General features: G+C 40.5%; 1 protein-coding gene across 1 annotated transcript in view; it reads right to left on the reverse strand.

Annotated features, from left to right (window-relative positions):
* LOC309721028 (receptor-type tyrosine-protein phosphatase epsilon-like) overlaps positions 1 to 6,710 on the reverse strand; it is a 60,309-nt gene extending 53,599 nt beyond the window's left edge. The window contains exons 1-2 of the mRNA XM_082558347.1: positions 6,693 to 6,710; positions 1,101 to 1,200 (exon numbers count right to left, since the gene is read on the reverse strand). The gene's annotated coding sequence lies outside the window, so the exon portion shown is untranslated. The remainder of the gene's footprint in view (positions 1 to 1,100; positions 1,201 to 6,692) is intronic.
* Positions 6,711 to 7,259: the final 549 nt, after the last annotated feature.

Here is a 7,259-nt window from a genome sequence, read left to right on the forward strand (position 1 = left end):
CTGCATTTATATTCTGAAGAAATCATGCACAAGATTTTTGCACGTCAATATTTTTCCACATTTTTCACAATTTGCTGTAACTGCTATTTTATCTCACACACAAAGACAGCTACTGTATTTATCATAAAGGATAGGGTTGTTTTCTAGGAAAGCGGGTGTCCTGCACCTTCTCACAAAAGGAAGGCCATTAACCAGGATGACCTCAAAATGAACTAGTAACCTAGTTTGTGTAGCATAAACTATGACAGCAAATAAGAGCAATGCACATTCGTCTTGGAATGCATGTTGAGAAGTCATCTTTGAAGAAGCTACCAGCTGGGATTTATAGAAAAGCTGGTGCAGGGGGAATAACTATTCTTTGGACATTTCAAAACACAGATTATCACAACCACAGAGTTGTATAGTGTGAAATTGCTGAGTGGTGTAGTGGGAAGGATTCAGCACCTGAATAAAAAACAACAACAACACAAAAAAACCCTCAAAAGTGTTACTGTAAAATCATGAGACATATGCCTTCTACTCTTATAAAGTCTATGACAATAAAGCGTTAGTTGCTTTGATAAAAGTGCTCTCGTGTTTTGAGACATATCAAACAACACTGAAGTGCAAGCTTTTAAAACTCAGCATAATGTAGTGTTGGTCTATATTTGCTGGCTTTTCCACTTGAAAAGTCATCAACTGAACTAAAAATGTGTCTATAAAAATATGTCTATATTCTGTAACATATTTTAGGGTGTCACAAGCAAGAATGTTAATGCTATGCAGCTATATAAAACCAAAACAATGTAATAGGCAAAAACTCAAACACGCTACACTTGTCTTCGTTCTTCATCTCATCACAAATGAGAGTTTTCAGCTAGCTTATTTTCTTGTCTATTTATCCAGAATATCAGATGGGCTTAATGAAAAAACAACCAAACAAATCACAAATGTTTCACCGAGGCCAACTTTCAAATTAAAACATTCAGCTGGCACCTATCCAACAATAGATCAAAAACACAGAAGCTTCATTTTTGGCTTGTGTTTGGAAATCAACACCTGCATCACTGACAGTGATAAACCCACCTTACAAAAAGCTCAACAAAATAAAACTTCTTTACTTGCACTTCCAGCTGTCTTTCTCCTTTTCATCCCTCAGTACACTACTTCCAATGTTCAATTTGCTGGCTGTCTGCATTTGACACAAACGGCAGCCTTGAACTGCAAAAGAAAACAGGGACAGCAGGTCATATCTTGTTGAGCCAGTGTGTAAAACATTGATACTTTTGAAGTAAAAGACACACAAATGCCACTTTATTTACGTATCTTGATTTTTCGTGATATCACACATGTAACTCAATTTTTCTAAGGTCTCTATGTCACCAGGAAATACACCAGTAGATGCAGTTCTCTGTGTTAACTGTTAGAATCAAAGTTCTGGCCACATTACTCTACCGTGACATTTAGTACATCCCATAAGGGGCTATCACAGTCAACAACAGAACCCCAAAAGACAAAAGGTCAAATGGTTAAATGAATTCACATTGCTATCATCTACTGTTCTCTTGTTTGTAAGCACTCACTTGCCTAATGTCACTATTCAGTATCGCAGTAGAAAATGTGTGTTTTCTGTAGTGGCGTCGCAGTTTGAACGACATTTAAGATATCAAGAGAAACAATAAAGAAAAAATGATGTTAGCTCCCAGTGTCGATTCGGGGAACATGCAGCCTCTCTACTTTTAAGATTAGGTTTAAAACTTTCCTTTTTGAAAAAGCTTATAGTTAGGCCTGGATCAGGTGACGGTGGATCCTTTCTTAGTAATGCTGCAATAGGCGTTATCTGCTGGGGGCTTCCCGTATTGCACAAGAAGATTGTTTCTTCTTTGCTCACCTGTTTTCACTGTGTTAATACACCGCTTTGCATTTAATCATTAGTTATTATTAAAATCTGGCTATCTGACATATTGTGTCCTTAGTCCTCCCCTAAGCCAGTAGTGGCAGATGGCTGACCTTCCCTAAGCCTGGTTCTGCCAGAGGTGTCTTCCTGTTAAAAGGGAATTTTTCCTTCCCTGTGTTTCCAGGTGTTTGCTCACAGGGGATCATCTAAGTTTGGGGTTTTCTCTCCATTACTGCAAGGCCTTTACCTTAAAATATAAAGTGCCTTGCAGCAACTGTTGTTGCGATTTAGCACTATATAAATAACGCTGAATTAATTTCCGACACTACAGATGCTTTCAGACATATATGAATTGAGGCTTAATTTATAATCCTTCCATAAACCCAGCTGTCAATGGGAGAAAAGTAGCATACACAGTGTAGAGGTCACCAGTCCATTAGAGGCCCAAAGCAGTTTTATTCATCACAACTGCAAAGTGTAGCAAAGACAAAAACTGTAATAAAAGCAATAATACTTTGTCTATTTTGGTTGTGGAATAAATACAGATTTTAACATCTGTGAAAGGGGGGGGGGGAACCCTTTCACGGCACTGTGACATAATGTATAATTTCAGTTTTTACTGACCACGCAAAGTGCTTTAGACTACAAGCCAAATGCAACCATAACCATTCATTCACAGATTACTTTATTCTATTTACTTGAAAGACTTTATGTACCACATCCATGACCGGTTTAGAATCATCATAGCACCTGGAGGAAACTCTCCGAGGCATAAACGGTACTGCATATGTGATGGTTTCACCTGCCAGGGTGGTGTTTGCCTTCCATGATGAAAAAGCTTGAGAGAATTTTTAGGTCACATGCCTCATATAGCTCATGATGTATTTGCCTGTCTGATTTTATTAATACGCCAGCATTTCCACCTTGGTGAAGCGTAAAAATTTACCCTTCCATCATGGGGTTAGGAGTCATTTGTTTAGACAAGTTGTGATCTTTTTAAATTTCTGTCCCAAATGTGTGATGTTGCAGCAGGAAGATAATTCAGTGGAGGAAAGTAAACATTTTACATCTGTATAAAAAATACAGCTTAACAACAACAAAAAAGAAATGCACTAGCTTTGCATAGTTACTTTGACATACACCAGGGCATAGACATGTGCACCTTCTTCATTTAAGCACAAACTAAACAATTCAAAATGCAACACTCAGCTTCATTGTGAAACACTTGCCAGTGGTTGTGTGCATATCCCTGCAGCCTCAGCCAAGAGAAAGCCTATTTATCAGGCTGCTATTTATCAGGCTGCTAATCAACCTGATAACCTGCAGCTGTGCCTGCTGCCTGCCTGAGCCAACCTTCACTCTTTACTCCCAGCCAGTGTTATACCAGAGCCCTCTGCTACACTGTCATAATTCTCACTCTCGAGATTACAAAGTGAATCTTTAGACAACCCCAAAGACTTTTGTTATTTCACCAAAGCAAACAAAGTGTGAATGATAGAGAGATAGATGGAGATAAAGAAAAGAGCAGTTTTCAGATCATTGCTACAGGATAAATCAAGTCAGGTACCACTGACTTACGGTGGTACCTGACAGACATGAGCGCGACAGATAAATATGAAGCAACACCAGCTTGGATGTAGCCCAGTTTAACAAGATCTGCGTCATGTCTCCGTAGCCTGTATGTTGGAATGTCGTACGGACTGGAGAAGTGTAGTTGGATGACAACGAAGAGAGGGAAGGTAGTCAGAACTACCTGACTACTTAATCATAGAACTACCAGAAGGCAATATTGACATTTACAAGTACCTGGGGATCCCACAGGCAAATGGGAACCATGAAGAGGCCGCTAGGAAAGCTGCAACCACACAGTGCCTGCTGAGGGTCAGGCAAGTCTTGAGGAGTCAGCTGGTAATAACAAGATCTGGGCTATCAACACCTATGCCCTGCTCGTGATCAGGTACCCTGCTGGAATAATGACATCAAGACCAGGAAGCTTCTGACCATGCTTGAAGGGTTTCACGCCATGTCCAGCACCCTGAGGTGTATGCTAAGCGGAAAGAAGGACGCCAAGGACTGGTGAGTGTCAGCACCACAGTCCAGGATGAAACAACAAACATCCACAAAATACATCAGGGAGATGGCCCCAACCAATCACAGGCAGCAGAAACCCAAGAAAGAGGAGGAACCTTCATGGAAGGATAGGCCCCTGTACCACCGGCAGATAAAGGAAGTGGCTGACATCCAGAAGTCCTACCAGTGGCTGGACAAAGCTGGACTGAAAGACAGCACAGAGGCACTAATCATGGCAGCACGGGAACAAGCTCTGAGCTTGAGCCTTGGGGTCTATCACACCAGGCAAGACCCCAGGCAGGCTGTGTAAAGATGACCCTGAACCAATCCAGCACATAACAGAAGGGTGCAAGATGCTAGCAGGCAGGGCATACATGAAACACCATCACCAAGTGGCCAGGATAGTATACAGAAACATCTGTACCGAGTATGGCCTGGAAGTCCCAAGGTCAAAAGGGTAAACGTGGGATGGTCGAGAATGACGGCGCTAAGATCCAGATACAGACGGACTAAATGGTGGTGGCTAACCAACCGGACAAGGTGGTGGTAGACAAGCAGAAGAAGATGGCGGTAGTGATCGATGTAGCGATACCGAATGACAGCAACATAAGGAAGAAGGAACGCAAGAAGCTTGAGAAGAGAGGGCTTCTGCTGTGTGTATCCACCGATTTTGCTGCTGCAATTTGCCTTTTAGGTATGTGTAAATGTTGGAGTCAGGTATAGATTTTATGTGTATAATGAGTTTGTCATCTGAGGCTGCACATTAAATAGTATTTTCAGCCATGTTGGGAAAATATACTTTTGCATGAATTATGAATACGAGTTCTGTAATTGATCCTTCTTAGTGAGATCAACAGCATTTCAAATAACCACAATTTACAGAGGTATGCAGAAGAGGATCTCTGTATGCACAACATGTCAAACTTTGTAGGAGATGGACAACAGCAGCAGAAGACCACAGCGTGTGTCAGTGCTGTCAGCAATAATTTGCACAGACTTAGAAAAACATTGCCTGGTCAGATGAGTCTGAAATTCCACTAAAGCTTTTGGATGGTAGTGAAATCATCAAAGGACATCATGGACATACAGCTGAAAAATCTACTGCAACTCTGTAATGCTGCCATGTCAATATTAGAGATGGCACGATACCACTTTTTTATGTCCGATACCGATATCATAAATTTGGATATTGGCCAATACCAATATGAATCCGATATAGTGTGTTTTTTAATCAATAAAACTGTTTTTTTAATATCTTGCTGCATTTTGTATAAGTTCATACTCAAGTTTAAAAACAAAAAAACACTAAAGCTATTCTGTTATACCTGTATGCAAAAAATACACTGCACCCAAAATATTTCATAGTTCAGCAATACTGATCAATCTAATAAACTTAAACCTACTCCATCCTCCCTATTCTGATATTTTAAAGAGTAAGCAACCTAACTAATAGGGTTGCAAACTCCCAGCAAAAAAAAAAAAAAATAGGGAACCACCCCCCACCTCATGATGCTTAATCGACGTAATCAACTTTAATTTGATGCAAGGTGAAAAAAAATGCACAGAACTCAATTATTTTTCAAGAATAATTAAATAGATTCAACATCTTTCTTCAACAGAACTGCAGACTGCACAGATGGTACCTTCCCAAAGGAAAAAGTACTATAGCTTACTAGGGTATATTAGACTTAATAGTTACTATATACAGTAATGGACTACTATACATTTTACATCAGATTAAAACTTTGGGTGTAAGATTCAGTGTCAGGGCTCTGTGTGCGGGCAGGCAGAGATGAGGATCCAAATGCAGGACTCGGAAAATGGAATGTAACTCAAAAAACCTCAGCTTTATTGCTGGCAGGAAAACAAACATGAAGTGAGGACGGAACACTGAGACCAAGAACACACAGGCATAAACTGATGGTACGACACGACACTGAGCATGGGAAAACACAGGGCTTATCTACACAGGGTAGTAACGGGGAAATCGGCAACAGGAGGGAGACACAGCTGGGAGAGATCAGGGCTAACGAGACAGGGGGAACAAAGCTGCACATACTAACATCAGACAGGAACAAGAACCTTCAAAGTAAAGCAGGAAACAAAACACACTTTACTAAGACACAGACAGACTTGACACTGACCAAAGGCTACTAAATGATAATCATAATCACAACAGTATCAGATCATAAATCATAATATAGAAAAACAGCAAGATAACTGAAACACCAAGTACCAGAGAAACATAAAGGAAAATCCATGATGCAAAAGTACCAAAACATAATGAACTCAAAATACTGGGTCCAACGGACCCAGAACCGTGACGTTCAGATAATTATTTATTAAAAGCTAGATATTCTAAATGAGAATAAGAAAGAAAAGTATGTCTTTGTGCCCCCCTTTTCCCTGTTCATGCCCTATCGGCCCCCCTGGCTAAACTTTGCTAGATCCGCCCCTGCAGTTACCAGTTGTCAGCTTCATAGAAAAGGATCCTGGTGTAGAAAGTAATATTAAATAAATTCTAACAACAGATTATCAAGCTGCTGTTCAGGCGCTGGTTTCCTCTTTCTGGCGCGAAGTGGGCGATAAACAAGAGAGACGGACTCGCGACAGAAAAGCCGATCATTAATCAGTTTCATGATTGAAGTAGCAACAGGAGAGGGAAGGAGAGAGAGGCAGTCGCTCCATATATCGGTTGTTAAGCTTAATGCTGGAATGCTTTACAAACATTCAGAGATGAACTTACACACTTGCTTTACTTCTCTCTGGGATAACTTTCTCGGAGATAAAATGCTGGTTTGGTAGTGAGGCTCCAGATGCTCAACCAGACCGCTGACAGGTCTTGCACGCCACAGCCGCTCAATCACGTGACGCATACTGCTCCGACGTGCTACGGTTATGAGCCGAGTTATGCCATGTCGCAAGTTTTGTGAGCTGCTTTTGTGATATTTAATGGATCGGATTACATTTTTTATTTCTCTCCAATATCCGATCCAGTAATTTAGGTCAGTATCGGACCGATACCGATACGTAATATCGGATCGGTCAATCTCTAGTCAATATGGTCCAGAATCTCTGATGAATGTTTCCCGCACCTCGTTGTTTCTATGTCATGAAGAATTACAGCAATTCTGAAGGCAAAAAATAATAATTTATGTTATATATTTGGCCCATATTAACTTTATTAAAGGAAAAGGGCTAAGCTAGGTATATGTGTGCATTGTGAATGTGTGAAATTTTAAAGATAACTGTTTTAAAATATGTACTGTGCTCTAGTGGCTACTGTCAAGCTCAGCAGTGCCTGCAGAGCCAC

The sequence above is a fragment of the Aulonocara stuartgranti genome (genome assembly GCF_965226115.1).
Source record: "Aulonocara stuartgranti genome assembly, chromosome: 13".
Taxonomy (NCBI): domain Eukaryota; kingdom Metazoa; phylum Chordata; class Actinopteri; order Cichliformes; family Cichlidae; genus Aulonocara; species Aulonocara stuartgranti.